Genomic DNA, 26,336 nt, shown 5'->3' with positions numbered 1-26,336 from the left:
TGCTCTGATTTTACCGCGATGTTAATTATCCCGGACTTTACCGTAGATACGAGATTTTCCTAAGTTTCTTACCTAAAACTAAGTTTGCGAGTTCCAACCTGCGTCATCGTACTTCCAACTTGTCAGACTGGTCGAAGTTCGTAGCCGGATAGACCTTCTACGTAGTAAATATCTGTCATCAAGGTCCGATTGCTGATGTAACTGGACAAAGTATATCTTACCGCCTGCCAATCTTGTTTTCGTTTTATATTTAAAACCGGATATTTGCGCCGTGAGAAAAATAAGCAATCCGTACACATGCAGGAAGCATCCGTTGTTCTCTCTCTCTTTCTATACGTCAATCATCATTTCCTCGCGTTAGACAACGACGCGCTCGTGAAATCTTTTTCCCATAAAGGAAATCGAAGCGGTCGCCTTTTCGATTCGTCGCTCCCGATTTCCTGCGGATATATTTTACCGTTGGAGCTCTTATACAGCAACATAGTCGGTAAATGTCTTACGTGAAAGAAGTACGCTCGCTCGAACCACCAAGCTTTTCTACCCTCTGGTTTATCTTTTTCGTTTCTTTGCCTCCTTTCCGTTTCTCGTTCGTCATTTCCCTAGTCGTCTCAAGAGACGAGGGTCTGCTTCAAAATTTTTTCACGCCTCGTCTCTTTCTCTTTCCTCCTGCCTTTTGTTTCATTCCGTTTTCATCCACCGCGTTTCTAGCTTCACTCGCGCGAAAACATCTGCTTTCAACACGGGCTAGCCAGTTTCCTCTAACTTCCAAAACCGAGCTACAAGGACCCGTTGACCGAACGAGAGATTAATAGAAGATCTACATCTCGTTTATTTCTATCCGATTGATACGATTTTATTGGCCCTCTAAGATTTATCGACACGCTGTTTTGCATATGATTGATTCGCGTCGATTCTCTCGTTTCCTCGACGATACCGTGTCCTCTTTAGCTTCTCTTCCTTCCATCCTGTCCCGCGTTTGTTCCATTATCGGTACTGATGCTATTGTACCGTTCTGTCGCAGAAGCGAATATTGGCTACGAAATAGTAAGACGTATCCCTTGGATTCTACCTCCCTTTCCATACTATCGCCTCGACGCTATATTTTTCAAAGCATCCCGCGAGAAAATGGAACCTGCTTATTGAATCCTCTTTTCGCATCCTCGTATCGTAGTTGATGAAAATGTAGAAGATCGTATAGTCGAAGATTGACGTATTACGATTCGTAGAATTTCATGTTTCTCGAACGATTGATTTTTAGAAAATTCTGAAATATTGGTTGAACGGTTTTTAACTTACTTTATTTATTTATTTATTAAGCCTTCAACAGAGGAGTTTGAAAAACTGTAATCTCATCGTTTAGTGGCCCATGGGAATAAGCAAAAAAGGCTTTCATTAGTAGAGGGAGATATTTTTTCTGGAAATTCTCGAGTGCTGGTCGCAAAGGCTCAAGGTTCAAACGCTCCGTTCTCGAAAACCTAATTTTGAGAATTTAAGGTCGTATAACTCTGATTTCGAAAGTTCGAAACATAAAAGCTTTTACCTAGGAAATTGAAGCAAAATGAAAGTTGTTCTAAGACAAACCGATAAGAGAGGAATCGAGTAAAACGTTCTATTACTTTATGTCGCCTACGATCCGATATCGTCGATTTATTACCGACGAAACTTGATGCAAATTACAGTAAAAAATGGCTAATTAGTAGCGAAAGAACTCAGAGTCGCGATGATTAATTTCAGCGAAATGTAAATGTTCGTTCTTTTCTGTTTCAGGTGAGTTGGTAAAACAATCATATTTGTCATCCATGAATTTTTCCGGGACTAATGGAAACTCTTGCGGTAAGACCTCTCCTTGATTTACGAGCTCGGGATATGAATGTGCAGGTGGGAGGTTCGGTAGAAGTGTCTGGTGTGAGTTATTAGCTGAAAAATATGTTTTCGCGGAAACTTCGGATTAAATTGACAAAGGGGCCAAGTTTTCAGCGTTGCGAATTCCGCCGGCCCAAAGACGTGATTTATATTCGCATTAAGAGATTTTAAAAAAGGCTTCGACGGATTTCGAACAAATTTGTCTACTATGATCGAATTCGATCTCCTCTTCGTAATACCGCCAAATCAAATTATTTCGTCCTCGTGTTTGCTCGTTTACAAGTGGCAGCTAATATTTATATTTGTACACCGTTATATTTCGTTATGATGCACTATACTTTCGTTATAAACATTCTATCGCGTTTAATCTGTCGCATTGAAACTTATAAATTCTCTATTATTTAACAAAGTTAATCAACGCGATAAACGTTGAAACGTAGATATACACGAATAACAGCATATCCCAGTTTCAGTGGCATACGCGTTATAGACGCTTTAATTTCGGTTTCTCCGAGAAATTCATATCCCGAGTTAAACGACCACCCAGAAAGTGCTCACCGACGGTCGTTCTCCAGACGTTATTTTTGTTTTTGCTGGCCTCTTATTCGTCCCTTTCCTTCTCGTAAATAACTACAATTAATCCCGGATTGATATACCGAATTCTATTATAATTGGATTAGATTAAACGGAAAGTTGTAGTAGTAGGTACGATGGTCGCTAACGAGTGGTACACCTGCAAGACTAGCTTCTCTACCTTAAACACAAATTGAATATCTTCCGCTCTGGCTTTACCGGACAAATTAAATCGTATCTTTCCCCGGTGGAAAATTTAACGACGAAATTAATTTGGTCCCCTTTCGTGGCACCATCCTGGGCCCTGGAGGTGGTAGCTGCAGCCTTCCGCCAACGTCAGTCATATTTAATTGTACGTTTAACGTACAGTCAGTCTCGCTAATTATCCGCGTATTGTCGAGAGGCTAGGTCAGTCGAAACCGTGCAAATGTTTATCTTTAATTGTCAGTGTACACTGGCGTTGCGATATACGAAGAAATAACCGGCCGTTTTCATCCACGCGGTCGTTGACTGTTGAAGTTGCGGTCGCCGGTTGTAAAAGGAGTAAAGGGCGTCGTGGCAGTGGAGTAGGGAATATCTAGGAGATTCTGGGAAACTTTCAGTAGGATGGTAGGACACTAACCTGGTTCGACTAATACTGGTGAGGTTTCGTCTACTTTAACCCAACCTAACTTAGCCTTAGATTAGACCAACGGACCATGTACTTGTTCACTTGCGCACCGTCTTTACCGACACGGTCCTCGACATAACCGTACCTTTCCGGTAGCTGCACTTTATACACGCCGTTCGCTGGGATTGCGAAGCAAAGATACATGAAAACTTTCCTTCAAGGAATTTATCCTCGTGTTACTCTCTCAGTCCCTTTTTCCTTCTCTTCCTCTTCGATTCTTCCTCCTTTCTTCCACCTCTGTTTGCCGCTTCTGTTTTCGAGAATTTTTTGTCATTTATCAAATAATAATCCTAGAGGGGAACGTCGATCGGAACTATCGTTTTATAAACTAGTTTAGCCTCAAATAGATTTTCGAATACATCGTAACGCATGACGATATTTGCGCACGAACGTTTTGTTCAGTGCTCATTGAAATTTCAACTATACGTACGAAAGTACGTTCGAAAGTACATTCACGAGCGAAATCTGTGGTCGTTTAATTTTTATTATTTCGGATCCGTGATTGCTCGGTATCAAAATTAATTTCCACTCGTCTATATTCGTGTTGTTGTTGGTGGACTCAGCGGTCCACCCTTAGGCTCGAGCAGTATATAACGTTCGTTTGACGGACGCAGGATCTGTAGCGAATCCGACTGTGTGTACTTAAGGAATCGACGCCAAACATAATTACAGGTTTCGCTCGTTTGCTTCTGACAAACACACCTCTCTAGCTAATACGGTCAAATACATTCCTGTGTTTCCCTCCAAGTTCGGAACTCGATCGCCGGTAGCACGCAGCCGCGACTATCGTTAAATCGCTTTCGTATCGTTTTACTCCCCTATCGGAATTTCTACGGGTCATTTACGAATTAACATAACGTATGACACTGGAATAGTTGATTTTACTGTTTCCTTGAGAACTTCCTACGGGGAAGTTCGAACTTCTCCAGCTCCTGTGTACTTGGCGTAGTTTCTCGTTAATCCTGCTTCACGCATGGCCATGAAAGCGAAGAAAGCAGGCCAGGTTTGGCTTGACACGCGTAAATCTCCCGCAGGTTAGTTAGCGTACGATATTTACGTTGAACCAGTAGATTTGCAGAATTCTCTTTGGAGACAGCCGCATAATTAGGTCCTGGGAGGACAGTTCCAGAAAGTCGCGTAACTTTGTAACAGAATTAAGCTACCATATCTCATTCTATCTTTCCGCATACTCCCCCGTTCGTTCATCCGGTTAGGTTCAAACCCCTTTCTCCCTTGTAGAATCGCATAGTCCCGCGTGATGTGATGTGGCGTTTCTACTACATCCGGACCGGCATATTAAATTCCTCCAAGTTTCTTCTCATTTGACACGTTAGCACCTCGTATCTTTACGGCCTGTAGTTGCGTTTCCTACGATTCGCGTTCCTATCTTCCTTCATCTTCCCCCCCCTCTCTCTCTTTCTCTTTCTTTCTCGTTTACCTTCTCGATTCATAACCCTCCTTCGTTGTTCTACGAACTGTGACCTTCGAGCACGTGCTTGACTTAAGCGCAATTTAATATGGTATAAGTTTGTGTAAGGAGTCAGGATGGAAACACAAGTTGCCGCGCCTAATCAAGCCTCGCTTTAACCCCGAGAACCGCTCCCCAGAGATGTTGGAAACTACTTGTATAACTAATAACCGCGGTGGATTTCCAATCTGAAACTTGGCACGCGAAGAGTGCTGGACCTGCAAATACACTTGGCTTTTCCAATAACCGATGACGAGTATCAATTTTCTGGAAACCTCTATTACGAGAAAATCGTTACCGCGTTCTTGATTAATTCAAGTAATTTTCCTTTATCGTCGTTATTACTATTATTATGATTTTTATTGGGAAACGCCAGCAACAGTTTCACGTTCGGAAGATAACATCCTTTTGCAGAGACATCGATAGTCTTCATCTGATGTAATTAATGTCCACTCGACTTCACGGTCGTTAGGAAGTTTAACGCGAAATTATGGAGAATCCAATCGTGGCTGAGCTTCCCCGTCGACAGTGGTGTATATATACATACCTTATCCGTGATATTTACTCCATAAATCTGACTTAATTAAAGTCGTACCTCGATATCTCGCGATTCAGACACCGGCAACAACGTTACCGTCTGGCATTCTACGTAATCAAGTGCATAGAACAAACTTGATAGAACGCTCTTTGATTAGAGAGTTCGCGAGCAATCGTTCCGCTTTATCTGTCACGCGGGGATAGCGCGGAAGCGAATCCTCGAGAGCCGCGCGTGAGACTTTCGTTAAACTTATTTGCGCTACCTTTCTGTTCAATGGATTATTGATTTACAGCGTCTCGGTTCTAAAGTGTTTGATTCGTTGCGCGGAAATCCTGGTACTCTTGCTATTTCTCCATCTTCCCTTGATCGAAAACCATATAATACCGTTCAAAAGCGCGCGATTACGTCTATAACGTCTACGAAATGGAGTGAAAATCGTAATATACTCGGTAAGGAATTGATTCCACGTTAGCCACGGCAAGGAAATTTCATATTAAATTTTTTATGCATTTTTTTACGAAGAATCAGCCATTTCGTTTTCTACGCCATATACATGTGCGGCTCAATAGGATATATACGGTCCTCAGCTATTTTCCTTTTTTATCGTTCAATATCTTGACTGGACAATTTGTACGAGTTTGGCGACGTGAATCGTTCCGTGGCGCATTAAAAGTGCAACGGATAAGTGTCGTTGTATTCGGTTAAAAGTTTCACAGGAACTGGTTGTACGAAAGGGTAATATATTTCAGTTGCGATTTATGACTTCCGACAAATTTAAACGCACTTCATACTTCTCCGCCGATAGGTATCGATTTCTGGGCGCACGGCTGGTGCCACGACTTCGATATAATCGCGTTATTCCGGAAGCAGTGTCGTCGTGTGCTCCTCCCGGCTCTTCGTTTTCCGTATTTGTCTTGTCTTCCGTTCTGTTCACAAAAGAGAGCAACCGACGACAGAGAACTGAATATCCTTGCTGCTAGCGAGGCGTGCGAGGCAGAGACGGAGAAATGGTCGGATAGAGAGGCAGAGAAGATCAAGGACGAACGTCTATGTGAAATACAGCGTGCGAGACCGCCAGGCAAAGGGTACTGACGGAGAAAGAGAAGGGGAAAGGAGGCAATGGAATTTGATATCGTGCGCAAGACCAGGAAAATAAAGTGGAAAAATTCCATCTGGTCAGACGTATCAACCTCTATGTCCTTCTGGCGGAAAGAAGAGAAAGTAGGATGAAGGTACACGAGGACAACTCGACCAGACACTCAATACACCCTTGCTCGATTCGCGGGAAAAGCACCGCTGCAATACCGGGGGATGAAGATTCATAGCGCCGACCAAGAAATTTATTACATTTTCGGTGTATAGCCGGGTGTAAAGAATTCGAACGATCCAACGTTTTGGTTTCTTTTACCCTTACCTTGCATCCAAGAGACAAGTTTTGTCTCTTACACGAATAATCTTTTTCGCAAGGTTTGCTGTCCAGAAAAGTGAACAAGAATTCATTACAACGGAAAAACTGTTTTCCGACGGTATTCGTTCTTCATCGAGATTCTATCACGTGTACCTCTCTTAGTTATATCTACGAATGACTATGAGACTCGTTTTATCTTAAACAATCTTAAATATTTGCTAGAAAATTTACTTAATCTCTTATCGTAATCGATCGATCTTTTCAAATTTGAAGACGAATCTCGACGTATTTTTATCCAACTCCTACGGTATTTAGAAGGTTTAGACGTCGTTGATTTCGCTGTGCCCTCATCGTGTTTCCTTTCGTCGTTCTTCCCTCTCACGACTCGTTAACTTTCGCGACGGCAAAAAGCGTTGAACGACGAAACTGGCTGGTACAGTCCGGGCTGCTTGGCGACGAACCTCTGGTCCGGGTGTTGGCAAGCACCGCGACGCGTCTCGTCGCGTCGTTCATGTTCACTGTTTTCGTGTGCCATCCCTCTGTCCATTCGTTTGCGAAAGTGGAGGACGTCGGGCCTGGCGAAATTAAAAACATTTACTTCCACGAAAGAAACACGAGAGGCGAGGGTCGCCGCTCTCATAAGCCGGTGACACATCTTGCAGCCAAGGGAAGGAGTAGGATGAGCGGAAAGCTCGTGAAACAGGCCGGAGCAACGGAGGGGGTAAGTGGAAACCTCCTACTCACTTTCGAGATGTACACAGGCTCGTGCCAACGTCGGGCGAAAGGAAGCAAGGGAGATGGGGAAGGATGAGAGAAAGGACAAGTCGGGAATACCAGACAACTACGACGGTGAGAATTAATTTGAGATATTGCGCTTACCTGGAGAATTGGATCTGGATATCGGGGATTTTGAACGTGTTCGTGAGATCATTTATATCCCGTGCAACGAACGTCTCAATTGATACGAGATACAAAGGAAAAATTTATAAATAGTTAAAAGTCCCTTCTCGCGAATGCTGCTTTAAATTCTTACGATTGTCTGAACGCTGTGACGATAGATATTAGAAGCGTCAATTCGTGTTTAATGCTACTCGTTGATAAAAAAGATACATACTTTGTGCTATAGATTCGCACGATCAAAAAGCGAATGAATTTCCTTGTTGTTATCGGGGACGAAAACGGTTGTTTCCACCAACTCAAAGAGTCTTGCTTCTCGAGAGGCGGTTAGTTGCAGAATCGAACGAAACTTTACGCCGTTGCTCGTGATTCTCCGTTAATCGGAGTCTCTCGTCAAAGCTGGAACAGCATCGAATCCAATTTCTGAGTGGCGACGAGCACCGTGATACAGTCCACGTGACGTGAAACGGGGATAGCTCTGGCTAGAGGAAGCTCGGTGATGGAGGCTGCGTAAGCAGATTACGCAACTGTGTAATTGAATGGGCACTCTAAATACCTCGGCCGCTAATTAAGAAGGCGATCAATCGATTATCCCAACCGGCATCGATACACGTTCCTCCTTCCACCTGGCCCTCCTGATCCGCTCTTCTAGCAATGTAGCCGTGACGCCGACCAGAGATTCGGAACATGGTTGGCTGTTACCGGAGGGGGTTTTAACCCTCCTCCACACCCCCTGCTGCGCCACTTGCCACCCCTGCTAAGTCTGTTATCAGCAAACCCCAGCCTCATCGGAGACTGGTGCTCGGCTAACTGCCGATTATTGCCGGCGGCATAACCTTCGATTAAAATCAAAACCCGCCCAGCTCGTTTAACGGTCTCTTTAGGTTTCCCAATAAACGAGCTGCACAAGAGACGTATACTTCCATCTCGTTTCCCTTTACGTTTCGACGATAGAAAGAAATTTCTATGTTGTCCGATTTCTCTCTTATCCAGCAGGTGTCATAGATAAAGTAGAGGGCGCGATAATAGGTATCCGTTTGAATTTTTCGAAATGATCCATGGCGGAAGATTGTTAACGAAGTCGGTGAACGGTGGTTATTCGTGCCATGGTTGATAATATCTGAAATATTGAAGCGTTAAGTTGAACGGTTAGCATTTTTCATAGAAGATTATGCTTGAAGGTGAATCGTTGATCTTGGCGACGCGGTGTGGTGGAGGGCGAGCTTTCGAGGGATTTAAGAGCCGGATGATAAATATTAAAATAACAATTTGAATTCCACTTTCGTTCAAGCTCTGTCGGAATCCCATAGCACCGGGAGAAGGTTTTGCAAGAAGGAAGGAAGGAAGGAGGTAAACTCTAGAGCGTGCGGATACTGTAGATTCATGCAATAATCATTCTGCGTGCTTAGTCTACGCTTTGGCGCGATCCATTATCTTTTTCCCCGCTTTGTTTCTGCATCGTGAGACGTTCTTCGCGTCGAGAATCAAACACAACGCGAATTTCATTGGGTTAAACGTATATTTTTTGCGTTTCGTGAATTGAACACGTGGAAGATAGATAGACCGATGTTTCGATAGAATCTTCAATTCCACCGCGCAGAAGAAGAACCGCACAAGGTAGACGTTCGCCACGGGTAAATTCGAGCTATGATTGGAGATACGGCGATAGAGAAGATCGGTGTATCTATGAATTCGCTGTTCTATTATACGAAATCGATCAGTCAGCGCGCAAAAGTTGCCGAGCATAGTTGTAGGTTCGAATACGAATCTCTTTCTCCTATCCTGTCTATGTAGGTTATATCGTAGATACATTCTTGTATTTGATGCGCATCATTGCTCGCTTTGAGCCATTATTGTACGAACATGTGGCACGCGAAAGTCCATTCAAAACTAACCTGACGAGCAACCTAATATCGAAAGTGATCGTTCGCTTCTAAATTCGGAATTCCCATCATCGAAATTACCTTCCGTTTATACGAGTGAAATCGCGTTTAATCTGTAATTTCGTCCAACTGTGAACGCTAACGATAAGTAAATTCGAGCCATAAATTTCACGACGCGAAAAATCTTGGAACTTTGGTTATTTTGCTGAGAGGAAGGGGAAACCAAAGCGCGAAAATTGATATAAATTTTCCATTTTACTGAAAGTCCGATAACACGGTTGTGCACGTTAAAGCGGTTGCTTAGACGCTTGGATATTAGCGTATCCCGAGAGGGTGGCGAAGATAGAAGGACGTTGCGGAGGTTTTCAAGGGTTGTAGAGGCCGAGGGGGAGGAGATGGTTGGTCGGGCATTCGCGACAAAGGCTAATTGCAAAGCACGGGAGAACCGCGTCGCAAACGGGAACAAGCCCATATTACGTCGGAACACACAACCAGCCATCGTTACCCCATGTCCCTTCTCTTTATCTCTCTCTTGTAGTAGCTTTTGACGTCTTTCTCGCGCGTTTCCCCTCTGTCGATCCTTGCTTTCTACCTTCGCCAGCCCCGTGACTCGGCTCTTTCACGTAACACGTTACCTGCATGCACTGACCGGATACGGTGACATCGAGGACGAGCTCGAGGTCAGGTGACACCTCGAACTATGCGTACGCCGTAGAGGAACGATCTACTAGTATGGTCGACCATGGCTGAACTATGGTCCATCAGCTCGCTAACTCGGGGTTGGTATGATACACGCGCAAAGCATCCCTACAGAGTGGTGCGACCAGGTAAACCTCGACCTCGAGACCGCATCGCATACAATTCCCTCTACCCCTACCGACGGACCCTTTCACAGTGAATTCAACCTTCGACCGTATCCAACCTTCCTCTTCCCGTGTCCTCTGTCCGTCTCTCTTTCGCTCCGTCTTTATCATCGACGCTTTCCTCGCTCCTCTGTGTTATGTATCGTTCTATGCTCGGTCACGTGTGTCCGCATTCACGCTTGTACACGCGTCGTTGTGTGTACAGAAGCTCTTTCGGTCGACGATGATAGGCAGTAGCGTGCTTTCTCTCTCTCTCTCCCTCTGGACCGGTACAAAGGTGCTAATTGACAATATCGCGAGAATGCAGGAAAATTGGCCGGAACAACGTTTAACGACGTTAGAAAATTCGTTAACGCCAGGCAAAAATGATCGATCATAAGCGGCCGGTGCCTTTCGGTGTCGCGCCACATCGCGTCGCGTTTCATGCACTTTGCTTCCCCGTGAAATTTCGCGCCGCGTCGATGCACGCGACTAATTCGATCACAATGGAAGCTTTAAACGGGACTTAATCGAATTGAACTAAATGAAGGTTATTTAGTTGGAATATCGTGTCTGGCACGTGAAATTGATACGAACGCTTGGTACGGCAGGCAATTAGCATGGAACGACGTTCCTTTCTCCTGTACATCCACCGGCCAGGGAGAAGACAAGAGAAATCTTCGGATCGAGCTTCCTAAGGCATTTGACGATTATGGATCGCCGCTCGTAATTGAATGGATAATTGAAGCGATCCTTATCAAAGCTACGAACGTTATGGAGCACGGACACGGCAAACACGAGCTCGTTTGGCTGTAACTCCGTCGACCGGGCTCTTTCACCTTCACTTTGAATGCGCCAAGAACATTCTACGGATTGGTAAACCAACCGCTAATTAATTGGTTAAATATTGATCGAAGAGTAAAATTCCGTGTCCCGAATGAAATTTGCTCGATCGTTCGCGCGAAAGACGATCGCAAGAACGAAACAAATATCCCGTTGCTGAAATATCAATCGATTCGCGAAATACGAGACTGATAACGCGGCGTTACGTTTAAGTTTAGAAATAGGATATCGACGCTATGAAAATGTCAAACGTTTCGATGGCAACATTGTATTTTTGATACAGGATACGTTTATCGACGTGTTCTGAACTCGATGTCGAGATATAAATGCTGGTACAAACGTGGACATAAAAGACGATCAGTGCGAAATTGAATTCCTTTTGCTCTTGGTCCTTCGGTTTGCCCCTGACGGCCATCTTGAAATTCCATGATGTTCCATAGAATCGCAATATCCCGTAGCATCATGACACGGCATTGTGAGCAGAGGGTTGCGAATGACGGCTTTCACGGCTATGGATATCCAACGATGCATTGTATGTGCAATTTGTGACGTTGAACAGATTGACGCATTAACCATTGTTAACAAACTTGTTGTTCGTTACTCGTATACCAAAAAATTGTTAGAAAATCACATTCGGTATACATTCGACGACAAAATAGTATTCTTTAAATTCTTCAATCGATCACTATTAAAATTTTCAATTCGTAGAATCTCCGCGTTTCGATGTCAATATCCAATTTCAAAATCGATTATCGTCATCTAGCGAGCCTTATACTCGAAGAAACGCGGATTTTTAGCAAGAGGCAGAGAAGGCTGAAAAAGCGTAAGGTGAGCGACTTACTTGGCATGCAGGACGAGGATAGTCGGGGCAGGAATTCCGTATGGATTAAGTAACCCCGTGCGCATAAGCCCGGATAGAATCGTGTACACGTACACAGGCTGCACGCTCGAAGCTTTAAGCGTACATTTTTAAACACCGTGCTGCGACTCCGTGAAAAAGCTCGATTTATTCGTCGTTTAACGAAACTTGATTTAGCGCGAGCCACGTCGCCTTTCCTATCCACGTGCACGGATTAAAATCGTCGTAACGATGTTTCCCAGTAATTTCGTCCGCACTGCTGTGTTTTCCATAAAAATGTTGTTCTCAAGGCTGCGTTTAAAACGTTTTTACGATGCCAAGTGCCGCCGCTACTATCTCTGGATAGTATGGAAAAAGAGACGTACCAAACTGAAACTCAAATTTCAAATTTTGAATGTTAGAATTCAGAGAATATCAAAATCTTAGTGACACGATCGTGTTCCTTATCTCTGTAGGTATATCTATAATTTACACGTATAATAACACGAGCAATATATTTGGCAAGATACGAGGACGTCAGACTGATGTCAAAATTTTCGGTCTCATTTTACACGGCGTGTTTTTTCATGCTTTCTATATATCGTGGCTCGTTTTCGACATTTTTTCGCCCGGGACATCCTCTCCCTGTATCATGGAGGCGAATGGAGAAAAGACTGGACGAAGATGCAGGGTGACAACGCAATTTCGCGGTGAAAACACTGCGGGGAACGTATAAAGAGATTGTCTTTCGCTGTAGCCCGCTTAAAAATTTGCCGAGCACGGAATAAAAGTACCCTGGCTGACGTCGAGCGGGTTTACGTTTACGGACGAGTGTGCTAGAATTACCGGAGTCGGTTCGACGTTCCCTTATGTTTGCACGCCAACCAACAAGGAGTAACGGCGTCCCTTGTTATGCCGCGCACGAGATAATAAACCTTTCGTCGGGGCAACCATAACCGGTACGTTGTTTCGCGTGGCACGGTTATAAACGTGTCCGCTATTCACGATCCTGTTCGATGAAAGAACGCACCGATAAACAGCCGTGTTATCGTCCTGCGATTAAATTTTCCTCGACATCCACCGAGTTAAATTCTTGTCAAAATTGTACAGATTTCTCCGTTAATGGCGTCGATACGTTTTACGAGAGGAATGGCTCTACGGAGTACGGACGGTGATTTGCAAGGTAGCGAGGAGCACGCGATGGCACCGAGTCGAAAATTTTCGCGAAAGCGAACGTTCACCAAGCCGCGTTAAATCCAGCCTCGAGGCTCTGTTGTAAATATAATCAATGCTTTCTCGTTTATCCGCTTTCGCGAAAACCGCAAAATAAACGTCGACCAACAAACGAGAAAGGCAAAGAGGAGCGGTGCTACAAGAAGACACGCCATGCTCATAGCAGCGGCAATCTTTTTGAACGTATCGGCTTTGCTTTACGTATATTTCGCATACGCTGGCTCGTACATTTTCCTATTTTACACCGCTGCTCTGTTTTAGCCAGCGGACGAGCTTTACGAACTGGTTACACGTATATTCGCTGGGAAGCGACGTTTGAGTTTGCGGCACGTTAGTTGGCTGGAAAATTTCCGAAATAGATAACACGACGATGAGATTCGAGGCTCGAGAACAGTTTTATTTAAACGGGTGGTTAACTTTCGTCGCAAGAAGTCAAAGCGACGGCTTCCATGGTTACAAATGAAATCTGTTGACGCGCCAACTTCTCAATTGATATTATGCGCGGCCGAGGTCGAGCATCGTCGTGATCACTTTTCAACTCCGATTGTTTGCCACCGACTAGTCGATGCGTCGCGATTCTAAGCCGATTCTTCGCCAACTTGCGAACTTTCAAGAATATTCGCATTGTTTACCGTTTCAGCGTTTCGCTCGCCGTTGAAGTCGCGTCGATCGGTTTAATTGAAAAGTAACAGGCTGCTTTTCACCGATAGGAGGTTTCACAGATAAAGGCTATATTTTATAGCTTAAGTTCCGGTAGACGGTATAATTAAAACGGAGCCCGAAATAATCGGCGTATCAACACTGTAACCAATTTCTCTTCGTCAGGTTTTCTGATGCCACCGATTAAATTCCCGAGTCGAGTTCCGAGAAAATTACCGAGTCTTCCCCGTCTATTTCGGTTGTTCGTTAACGACGTTGTTAGCAAGTGGAAATTGTCTTATCGTTAATGATTTCGCGAGCGAATTAAAAGTAGGAGAATATCGACCGCTGCGCCAATTCAAACAGCTCTCTGCCTATAGTTGGAATTCACGAAGGGACATTGATTTATGTTCGACTCTCTGCGACATGACACCATGAAAAATTAACGCGTCCATGAATGTACAAACGGAATTTCGAATCTCGCTGAGAGATCGCAACATTTGACATCGACCATGCGTCCCGATGTATGCGATGCATTTTGCAGCGCGCTCAACAGCGGCCCGTGGAATGTTCGCTAATCGCGTAGAACGACATCGATCGAATTAATCTGTTTCGCGTTTATTAATAATGTCGCAACGCACGACGCGCTCGCCCAGCTCGAAATAAACCGGTCACGTTCGGTGCGGTGCGGCGTCGTCGGAGTTGCGTCGTGCCTGATAGGAAACGATTCTGGGGGTAACATCGAGCGATCGACATTTCGCTGCTACCTACGGCCATTAATTAACACATCGCGACTGGCTGATTAACATATTATCGCGGCAAGACAGCCGTTGGTGTCGGAAGCAAAGCCGTCTTGGTTGTAAGTACGGAAGCGGTGAGATTGCGTTGCCCGGGAGGAGAAGGTGAAGGTGGAGGTGAAGGATGAAGGGGAAGAGGAGAGGTTGAAGGAATGGTATGAGAAAGCAAAGGAAAGGAGGAAGTAGGAGACTGAATGCTGAGATTCAGCCTTTCAGAAACGAACAATAATGGCATGGCGGTGGTGGGGATAAGGGTGGCAGGGAAATGGCAGGGATGGCGGAGCCAGCGCTGGAGAATCCCTCCAGGCACGTTCGACTATTAACCCCGCCGAGATTCGGAAACGCTCGGCGACTGAAACCACCGTCTCTACATCCAACCCCTTCTAGGACGTTTGAACGAGACTTCTACCCAGCCGCAGTGTCACCGTAACAAGGGTGAACTCAATCCTCGAACAGGCAGACACTATCGGGGGACCCTGAATCAGTCTTCTCCGCCTTCATCTCGCCCGTTTCGTTCCATCTCTATTTTTCTGACCCTGGCGAGTTGGCATGATTAAAACAAAATCGTCATCGTTGCCTTCGTCAGGGTTACGATTTTCAGGCAAGGGTGGTCTAGCGATTTACGAAGGAAACGCAGTCGAGCACGTAGCAACGTCTGGAACGTTCAGATCGCCTCGGTCTCCTTTGTCCCTGAATAGAACCATCGATAACGTCACCGGGAATGGCGAAAGCGTTCGACTATACGGGTTTCGAGATTAAAGAAGAGACATCGTGGTATCGAAGCAACGCGTTTGAAAGTTTCATAAGTCGTCGCTCAGACGATAGAAAAAGAATTGCTTTCGGTTAGAGAATGAGATAGATCAAGCAAACCACCGGAACAGGATCTCGTTAAGGATAGAATCGTCGAAACGATTATTCAGCGTAACAACTCACTCGGCTGCTTGCTACGATTTTAAACCGGAGCCTATCGTTCTAAGAGTGCTGAAGTTTCCCAGATGTAGATAGTAAATAATTAGACGCCAGGATAAATAAATTACTCTAATGGATTCGTGGCATGTACCGTCGACGGAAGATCGGGCACATGATTTCTAAGACGGTTTATTAATGATCGCCGGATGTCGTATCATTGTATATTCATTTCTGCGTTCGTTCCATCACGTCTTCTCCATGGAGTTAGATAAAAGCGAAACAATTTGTTATCAAGCGCGGCGATACCACCGCGAAATATATCTTTACGACATAAATAGCCATGTGTAGCTCCCCTCCACGCATAAATCACTCCGTGACGGTTTTAAGACTGATTCGTGAATAATTGTCGTATTTTTGAGAGGCTTATATCTCGGCGATATTTCAAAAATCTCTTTATCACGCTGTTGTGTCGCGTCGCCGCAAGTGCTATTCTTTTCGTACACGCGTGCACTGGTCAATATTCAAACGTTTTCCGTATATAACAATGCGGACGTTTTTATGCAGCAGTGATATCTGCAGTGACCCAGAAAGATATCGAATGATACACGTTTTCGTACGATATCGAAAGTCATTGGAAATTTATGCATCGACTATGTGTGAAATTCCCGTTATCGTGTACGATCGAGTACAGCCACGACGTTGATTGAGAAATCGTATGAGCGAATAGTAAATAACGTGACCACGAACTTTACGCAGTTCTGATAGAGGTTCGTATTCGTAAGATCATGTTGCAGACTCAATGGGCGCCATTGGCGATACCCATATTTCAGACTTAGCGTATTATCGGGGTATTACGTGTACAAGCATGTTACTGCTATCTACAGGTACCTACATATGGATATTTACGGGTATGTGTGCCCCTAAATGAGGTTCGTATTCCCATTATCCCTAGGCGAAGTTCAAAAGTTCAACAATACGTAAGGAAAGGTTTTACCCTATTCCAATTTCCATTTGCAAATAACTCACAACGAAAGATCGTAATTCACATATAGCATTCTTTGCGACACTAACTTTTATTGAACAAATTTTGACAATCATATACAGAGAGAATATCATTGTTCTTAGCGACGTTTCTCATTACATTATATATATGTCGTATACAAGCACTAAAAATCTGAACAAGTATGGCCCATGAATGGGAACGTTGCTCGCGTAACGCTCTTAAGGTGATTGAACGGTTCAAGTTGGGACATCGTTGTAGACGCGTTATCGACGATTCAGCGGCATTTACCTCTCGAATTTACTAGCTGTATCCGCGGTGTAACAGTCTCGTAACTCAGCACAAACGTTTGGATGTTGGGTGCGAAGTCGTTTCGAAACTTCTCCGAACGCCACTGTGCCGGAATACATATTTCGAGTCAGTTGCTTTTCCTTTCTCCGCCAGCCGTTCCATTCACTTTTCTCCGCATTCGCGGACTGGCAGCGTCAGCTTTCCACGCGAGGTTACGTTTAGAGTTCGGCCAAGTTGGAATTTACCGTATGCTTACGCGAACAACGGCGCATCTGGCCGCGCGGCATCGAACACGTTTCCACTATGGTGAGCGAAGGAGACAAATGGGACGAGTCACCGACGAACGCGTCGATGAAAGCGAGACGGAGCGAAAAGAGACCGCCACGCCGCCGACATAGCGAACCGGGTCGCCAGAGGGGTCGCGCAGTATGTAGGCTAGTTGGTAAAGGCAAACCCGAACAATTTGCCGTAATAATCCGATAACTGATAATACTGGCAATTTGGTTGTAGCTAAACGGATCTCGCGGCGTTGCGTTGCGTGCGTTATCTCGGTTATTGTTATTGTTCCTACTGGATGACCGTTGAAGCTCGCAAGTTGACGAATTCACTGCGTCGCGTATCGATATGCCGAGTCTATTCTGAGCCTTTCCTTCCACGTTTTCTTGATAAGATAACGATAATGATCGATCGAATTTATCGTTATTTATTTATTTGCAGTAACATTGTTTCTTCAAATCATACGTAGCTATTTACAAGTGTAACATTCTACACGTGATGCGAGATAGTGAGATTTCAGGAAATACCTCGTGTGGATATATGTATTAGCTTATTCTATAAATAACGCGGTTTTTTCATTTACGTAGATTAGGTGAAAATAAACAACTATCCGTTGGTAATTAATCAGTGACTTTCCTCTCCCCTCCTCTTTTATAATCGTTTGTTATCTTCGTACTGAGTTTCCCGTTCTATTTTTGGTAAAACTCTTATCGTGATGAATTCCATTGTTTTAAATTCAGCTTCCGGAAGGTGTTATTTATGGAATGACATAATATAAATCTGTAGTATTTATGGAAGATACGCGCCAGCTTAATTAATGCAATTCAACACAATTCTGGTCTTTACAACTTCCAGATGTAACCAAATCTCTCGAGGATCTAAACTTCCATCTCAAATCTCATTCAGTTTCTTTGCTCTTTCGACTTTAATCTTGCCTTGTATTTTTCTTGACATACGGACGATAAGTTTAATCATACTTACTAATCGTACTTGTGAAAGATTCCTATTCCAAATTTCAAATATATTTTGTACTACTTAAAAGCTACCATTTAATGATTAGACTATAATCCGGATGATATGTCAAGTGTCATAAACTATGTTATGCTACGATCAATCTCAGATTTCGGTAACAAAGCGTGAAATATGATCGACGGTAAAAGTGAGAAAGTTTTCCAGCTTTAAGTTGGAAACGTAACTCGAATTCGACATATAACCGAAAAGACCCGTGTCACTTTAACCGAGCGAGTCAAAGAGGGCTGGAACGTGGACGAATCGCTACTCGGAAGACTCTTGAACCGACGTCAAGCGGCGAAACGCGCTTGCTAAGTTTCTCGGAAGTGGTTTTAGGACTGATTGATTTCTCACATCGAATCGTCGATACCGACTTTGAAAGCGGAATCGGAGGAACGCGAAAAAGGGACAGACAGTGGAGCAGACGCAGATGGTGCAACGGAGAAGGTAAAGGCACTGGGACAAGAACAGAGAGCAAATCTGAAATTCCATGGGTTAACCACGGAAAACCGTTGACTGTGTCGAGAACAACAATTCGATTGATTTATCGTGGTTTACGTTAATTAATCGATGCGAACGTTCGTGAATCGCAACATCGTCCTCCGGTACTGTTCGTGCTTACGTTACATCGACTGATTTTGCGACAATATCATCGGCCGTTGGCTTTGTTCTCTTTTGTTCCTTCATAGAACGTTCATCCGTTTATTTGTTTCATCTTACCCAATAGAACAAAATGCTACAGAATTACACGCAAACTGTCGATTAACCTGCTTTACCCTATAATACCGAAGCGTATTAATCGTAAAATTTCATTGCAAATAGAATTCATCTATACATTATCGGATTTAAATGTAACTTATAGCATCGGAAACTAATGCGAACTATATCCAGTATTTAATGTTCTATAGCGAGAATTTCATTTTCGTAGAAGAAGAAAGAAATTACGTCGAAGCGCTCCGTGAGAAAGCGCAGTATCTAAGCGCTGAATTGTAACACGTATAGTTCGAAGGAAAAGATAAAGGAGGAAGAAGAGAATGTAAGGCATGGGGTTAATTCCCCGATCGATTAGGTCGTTTTTACAGCGTTAGCTTAGGCATAGTAAATTTACCGATTCTCCACGCATGAAGGACCATATACACGCGCGTCGTATACAAGATTCGATGTTCGATCGTAGTTGAAAGAAGGTTAAAAAGATATCAGACGACTTACGATTTCGGCTCGTTATCCGTTTCACCTGCACAAGCAACGCAGGAGTAGCGAGTGTCAAGCATAAAGTAGAAGGAAGACTCTCGTCGGCTCGTACACCTGGCGCAGGCGCGGAATACTCCATCCCTCTCCCTTGGACTGTTTATGCCCTCTGCACCCCCAGCCACCCCTTATCGCTATGGGGAACCGACGAAGACGGCGGACACGTTGAACGGAGAGGAGTCGAGTCGAGTTTCGGGGTTTGGGGTCGACTGACAGTCGAACCGTGCTTCAGTCGGCCGGCGAACTCGCGTGCCGAGCCTTCGTCCCGGTGACGTTCCTCGTCGTCGACGGCGACAACCGCATCCTGTACCTCGATCAGTTAGTCGACACGATGCAAACGACGTTCCCTCGACGAGGACGCACATTTTTTCGAGCCTCTCGGTTATCGTAAAGTTCGCGTTAACGTCGCGTCGCTGTCCGCGATTCATTCGTTCGTAAAGACAGTTTCGTTTAAAAGTTTCCTTGCGAAGTAGAAACGATCGTTCGTACGCTCGATTCTGTCGATCATCGGCAGACGTTCGAACAGAGAGCGCATTTCCGATCATGAGGATGCCTAACGAAAGGGTGGCCAAGATTACGACAGATTAAATATGACTATCGTCGACGAAGGCACGAAGGATTCTATAACGGATCACACGAAAACTTTATCAGTGTACAGTGGATGAAGTGACGTTCGATGGAGTGTATGTGTAGTGCGTAGAACTTAGCAAACGAAGAACCCTCGAAATCGTTACCACTCGAACTCGTTGCAACGTCTGGAAAGCGCCAGGAAAGAAAATCCATTAACTTCTTCTGTATTCGGTGCTCGGTGAGATCCGTTCAATTTCCTTCATTAATAACCCAGTGAGTGTCCGGTGGCCGAAGTTCCGTGAAACTTTTTCCGCCATGTACGATCCTACGCTCGCGATCCATTAAAGTCCATTAAGCGTCTGCTCGTGGCACGGCCGGAAGTTGGAAAAATCTCCACGGAGACTTGCTGGCAATTCACTTCGCGAGAAACATCGACACATTCATATCCGAACGTATTTGTCGTATCCTTACGCAGAGGCGACGATCCATCGTTGGCATGTGTATACAAACCGGTGGGAAATATTACGTCGCAGAATTCGGTGAGCTTTATGAGCGGGATGGGTCGATAGCAGACTCGTGATAGCTATCGTTTAGCCGATGGTATTGTTCGGCAGAGATATCGTGTCCGACTATGAGAGCCTAAGAAAATCGAAAGAGGGAATCGAATGGCCTGTCTCAGCTACCGTGTAATCCAACGTTAACGAGGAAAGGAAAGTAAGGGTCCTGCAGGATCGGTGAAACGTGTCTGTCAGTGAAAGGACCGGTAGCGGGTCTTTTATTTTTCGCCGACTTCGTCCTTGGAGAGTGAAGTGTCGTAGAAACGAGAGGGGAGGATTACAAAAGAAGAAGGACAACGCGTGTTAATTAAAGAGCGGCAGAGACCAGAGAGAAACGAACAGCCAGCCTGACAGGTAAATATTTACCGACGCCGCGGCACAGTAAAATCGCAATTTCAGAGCGCGCGTTTTTCTTTCTCTCTGTTCTTCCTCTATTCATTGCAACGTTGAACGAGAACAACGGGGGCGAGTATGTACCAGAACGAGTACAGCCAAAAGGACGATCAAAAGACGCTACAAGACTATCGAATTCTCGTATATGGATTCATCTTGGCGTCCTAGTCGCATTGTTGTGTTTCATAAATAAAAGGAGTGTAGAATTTTATCCGAATGATACGCGTGAATAGATTTCGTTCGTTCTTAGTTACGGGAGGGGGGCGGGATACCAATGCCTTCTTGACCGCTCCTTTCATCGCGTACGAATTTTTGAATTTTTATTCTACTGTTTTTGTGATCATCATTTTTCCACGTAAAATTGGATTTTTAAATAATTTATTCGTGCCTCTCGTTCTTCACAGAAATAGTTTCTTTCTAATACATAAGTTAGATTAGAATCGTTTTATTTCCCGACAAGAATACGTTTGATATTTCCCTCAATTCCATCGATGTCAGATTGTAAGAAGGTGAAAGAGAGAAGTAAAAGGCGACGGTGAAGGGGAGCCGAAACTTGATTTTTTCTCAGTTTAGGCTGATACCGTGCAACAAGGGAGAATAGGGTCTACGTGCGAACACGTAGCATTACGCCACACACGACACTCGAACATTTTACGTCCTACTGAATTAGAATCACGGGAAGTCACGTGACCGGACGCGTTCTACACGAGTAATCGATCTGCCAGCTGCCATAATTCTTGCCTACTTCACGTTCGCTACGATTTCTACGTATGCACTGGCCTTTCCTGCACCGTGAACCGATCCCGTGGATCGTTCTACACGCGGCGTTTTCAAACTCCAAACTACATTTCGACAAATTAATGTCATCGTTGACACAACGTTTCAGTAGCGTGTAATAAAAATCACTGGAATTTTTTCCGTTTGTGCTTCGACGAGATCAGATTAAAACACGATCGGTCGAATCCTCGCCATTCATCGATGTTTTATACGCGTCAATTTAATGCTTCGTTAATACGGTCTGCTGACATATTTTATAGCGGCGTGATTGACTGACGGCACAACATTCGACTGCCCGGTCACGAACGTGATAGACGTGATCGGAGTTTTACGGTCAGTTCTGATATCGGTGAACCTCCGGGTAATGCAACCCGGTTGTACGCTCTAAAGATCAAGATCGCGGTGGATTATTCCGATACGTTCCGCTCGTATCGCGACCACTATTTCCACTTTGTAGGTGGTTTAACAGAAACTGACTGGAATTGCAACGATCTGTCGGAGATTTTTTTTTATGAAAGATACGAAACGCCTCCGTTATTGGAATCTTAATTGGGTTTCACGGAAAATTTGTTTGCGGTCTGACTGAACGCGAATGCGAACGCGGAGTCTACGACCGATCGATAATAATCGTGCAGGTGATTTCTATCGAGTCGCCGACGGAATGTTCGAGCTTCCAGCTATCTCGTGGTAATTCCGCGAACATTAACAGTCTTAATCGCGCGAAAGTTTACCCGGAAGTTCGGTGTATCTGTTTAAGTTGGCGCGTTATCGGAGAAATCGATTGGTAAGCCAGGCCTGTTGTAACGATGGCGCTTGAGATAAAATTCTGTTTGGACGAGTAACTCCGAGCGGAACCGTAACGAGGCTGTCTCCGTACGTCGTGACGGTTTTACGGCACTCGCGCTAAACTAGTCTTGTCGAGGACTTCCTCGATGTTTCCCCTGGTCTGCTATCGGCAGGAACGATAACAACGACCGTCTAATTGGATGGAATATCCAATGGAAGATATTAATAATTAAATGATCATGGCTGTTACGTGTAGCATAACAAATATTAGACGACAATACAGTATCGTTTTCACATGAGTTGAAATACACCGGAAATTATTACTTGGCGTTATGATTATGCGGGAAATTAGCAAAGGTCCGTGGTTTTGTATCATTGTAAACAGGAAAATATTATATCCGCGGCTATTATCATATTGGTATTATTGGTAACTGTATCGGTTAGCTTTAATCGTTTGTTACGTTAATACGGATGATTTTCCGTGTTAGACAAATGCAGTGTCTCTTTTTTCTTTTTAATTGGTATATACGATCGAGGTTGATTTACGATAACGCGCTAGTTAACGAAGAAGGAGGAAGGAAAACGGATCCGTATGGGATCTGCCGCGCGGCCAGTAGTAGTATCAACGACTCGGCGGACATGGGTTTCCATACCCGACAGGTGATTAATTATCCCGTGGCAGCGTGAAGGTTTTGCTCCTCATTAACATCAGAGACGCGTACGCGCCTTTCTCTGTAAAGATTCGCTGTTCGCTGTTTCTCGAAATTTATGTAATTTCCAAACAAATAATATATTTAATACGATATTCAACAGAATTTTATTAGTACTATAATTATAATTACGAGGTTGGAGAGTTTGAAAATAAAGAAAGCTATAAACAAAGAACGATGGCCCCGATATGCGTGCGTACGAGAATATTGGAATATTAAAGTTCGATTAATTACTTTATGAATACAGATATTCGTTTTAAATGAATTTATTTTCAAGGAAGCACCTACTGAAATATTATGGATAGAAATTTGCTTTTGTTCGCTCTTCGAGTTTTAAAATGTTGTATATTGTTTCATCGACGTTACGCTGAGAGTAGATTGTATGCGTAATTAGAATTTATATATGTGTTACTCTGCATCGGTATCATTTTTTTCATTTGAGGGAATTGGCAGAATATCGAGTGGGAAATTAAATTCTTAATGAAGTATATGTTATAAAGCAACGGCATTGTGGCATTTTCTTGATTGTCTCTGTCTTTTCTCAGTGTCCGTTGTTCACGAAAATTCTAATTGCAGAAATTCACGGAAAACGTATCGTGAAGTGTACAATGTTACGTCTACATTGCATGTGCTACATTTTATATTACAACACGTGTATTATTATCGCAGAAAATTTCACGCGTTAAATGTTTAAGCATATTTCCCTTTCAATTTTGTTAGCAAATTGCGAATAAAAATTAATCGAGTCATTAGTCGAATTATGAACAGTCAAGTTTCGATATACATTTACAGTGAAACGAAATTCAAAAGCGATAGAAAATCATAGCGCGAGGGAACTTGCATTTTATCGTAGAAGATGCGTCTCGAGCTTCGTCGAGTTTTCGTTGAACAATCTAATTCGTTTCACAGTCACGTTCGTTGCGTCACTCTGTTAATTAAAAGACCGTTAACTTTCCCAAGTTGCTCTGGCCGTTTTGTTTTATTTTCGATATTCGACAACGTAACGTCGGCCTCGTTCTGTTTACGAGCGAGAAGTTCTTGGCAACCCGTACTCGAGGAATTATTCAGCCCAAGAAACAGAAGTCACGGTAGTTATCCGCGGTACTCGTTAACAACAACTTGCAAGTTCGGACAATTATTCAGCGGAGTAATTGGACCACCCGAAATCCCTGGGTCACGTACTTTTAGCTTTGACTTGCAGGCAAGAAAATAATTTTGTTTGCTACATTTTCTTCTACGTTTCGTTTTTGGATTTAGTTGAAATCTACTTTTTATTTTTATTAATCAGCAATCAGACGTTCGCCAAGCTTGCGAACTTGGAATAATAACAAATAAACTTAACAGGAAGCTACGTGTATAGCGCACGACAGACAGATGCGGCTGTTTGGAAACTTTTGGTTCACGTTGGGATTTCCAACGAAATAATGATCTTTTGTTTCACGAAGGAACATTTCTACTAGTACTGTTCGAAAGGATAAATAATACCACCGTGGAATATCGTCCTTTATATATTTCCTTCGGTATACCAGTAGCTTTCGCGATATTATTCTCAGAATAAATTGATTAAACTCGCGAATAACTTTACCTAGGAGTGTATATTGTATTTTAAATCGTTCGATATAACCAGATTTCGGATCGTCGATGTTTTATGGTGAACATATGTGCGATGAATTGATATCATTATGTATCTTCATTAATCACGGGCTATCCGACAGCCTCGATTTCGCTCGAATGGGTAATCGACGAATAGAGGATGTTCAAGAATGACTAGTATCTCAAAAGTGCGACGATGTAAACGTTTAATCGATATTTCGAACCTGTCGATATAACCGTGTACGAATCTGCACACGCGATAAAGATAATTCTGTCACACGTTATTACGCGTTGTTACAAATTATTATCTGTAATAATAAAATTGTTGCATCATGAAACTGGTATCCCGTCTAATCGGAAAATTTCACATTACACGTTGTACACGCAGAACGCTATTTGCAAAGTTATGCAAACGCTTGTTTATTCATTTAGTAGCGTTTGAACTAAGAAGAAATCGGGCAGAATTTGAATAAATTTTCTTGTTAAAACTTTATGTGTCCAAAAAATGAGAAAGACAGCAAAAAGTGAAGCGAGAAAAAGAGAGGGGAGATAGGGAAGTAAGTAGAGTACACATTTGCAGCATTAATATCATAAATAATGGTTTATCGAACTCCGGCGGTGCTTTTCCGTAACTCTGTTTGTTCGGAAACATTGGCGGTCGTTGATTAAGTTCTCGTTAAAACTTTTCTTTGATCTTATTTATTTCACTCGACTAACTCACGCCGTTTGATATTCACTCCGTCAAACCGAAGTTAATAAGCATATAAAACGAGCACGTCGACGTCCAAAGGAATTTCATTTCCTGTGTTCACGTTTCCCCTTCATCTTCCTCTTTTTTTTCCGTTTGTGGAACACGGCGCATTTACTTATAACTACTTCAACGAAATAGTCTATGCGGTTCGTTGGTGAAACAGCGACGAGCGTGGAGAGGGCTGAGGAAGGAAGCACGAAATCGTTTCCCGTAATAAATCACCCTTCAGCATCGCGACGAAACATCAGACACGGCGTAAAAACATCGGAATTCTTGGCTCGCTGTATTTCGGTTTGGATTAGGTTTCGTAGTCTCCGTTCGAGCTTTGTATTACCGTTTCGAGACACGAACACGTCGTATACATACAGATATAACCAGAGGCCGGCTGTGTAACGCGATTCAAAGTATATTTAAGGTAAATGCTTACTTCCATCGTCCGAGTGCACCGTATCCATCCATTCGTTTTCCGTTGGTCGTGAACTAACACCCTCTGAACCATGGCCTCTCTTACTCTTTCACGATGGAACCGCAGCCGCAGCTATCAGAGGAATCCGTGCACTTTCAATTAAAGTGACGCAGCTCGGCTGCATTAAGGACGCTCGAGGCTCTACGGCGTTATGGCTTCAATTAACGGTTAGAGGATGTGAAGGACGAAAGGTGGTGAGGGGTGGATGGGTCAGGCTAGTAGAGGGAGCGAGGGTTGGGGTGACGATGGTTGGTCTGGCAGGTTCTCTGGCATTTACTTTAAGGCTCCTCGAAAGGAACCAAGCATCCACCGTTCGCGTTCAGGAACAACGAGGATGAGGTATGCGACCGCAAGGCTGAAAAAAGAACGGTCCGAGTATCTAAAAGCTCGACAAAGTTTCATTTAAAAAGCTAATTAACTTATCCAATTACCGTCTCGCTAGCTGGAGGACCAACGGTACCGCGACTCGCGCGAGAAAAAGATGAAAAATCCAACGGTCGCATCCG

General features: G+C 43.8%; 1 protein-coding gene across 8 annotated transcripts in view; it reads left to right on the top strand.

Annotated features, from left to right (window-relative positions):
• Positions 1 to 26,336, top strand: part of LOC100642737 (agrin) — a 384,175-nt gene that overhangs the window by 38,947 nt on the left and 318,892 nt on the right. For 5 of the 8 annotated variants that reach the window (XM_048411199.1, XM_048411201.1, XM_048411200.1 and 2 more), the window contains exon 1: positions 19,438 to 20,708. The exons of the other annotated variants lie outside the window; for them this stretch is intronic. The gene's annotated coding sequence lies outside the window, so the exon portion shown is untranslated. Of the gene's footprint in view, positions 1 to 19,437; positions 20,709 to 26,336 lie in introns of those variants that run through there. 8 annotated transcript variants of the gene reach the window in all.

This window comes from Bombus terrestris, chromosome 12, assembly GCF_910591885.1.
Source record: "Bombus terrestris chromosome 12, iyBomTerr1.2, whole genome shotgun sequence".
NCBI classification, from domain to species: Eukaryota; Metazoa; Arthropoda; class Insecta; order Hymenoptera; family Apidae; genus Bombus; species Bombus terrestris.
Note: the sequence above shows the minus strand (reverse complement) of the source record. Positions and strands in the feature narration are given on the sequence as shown.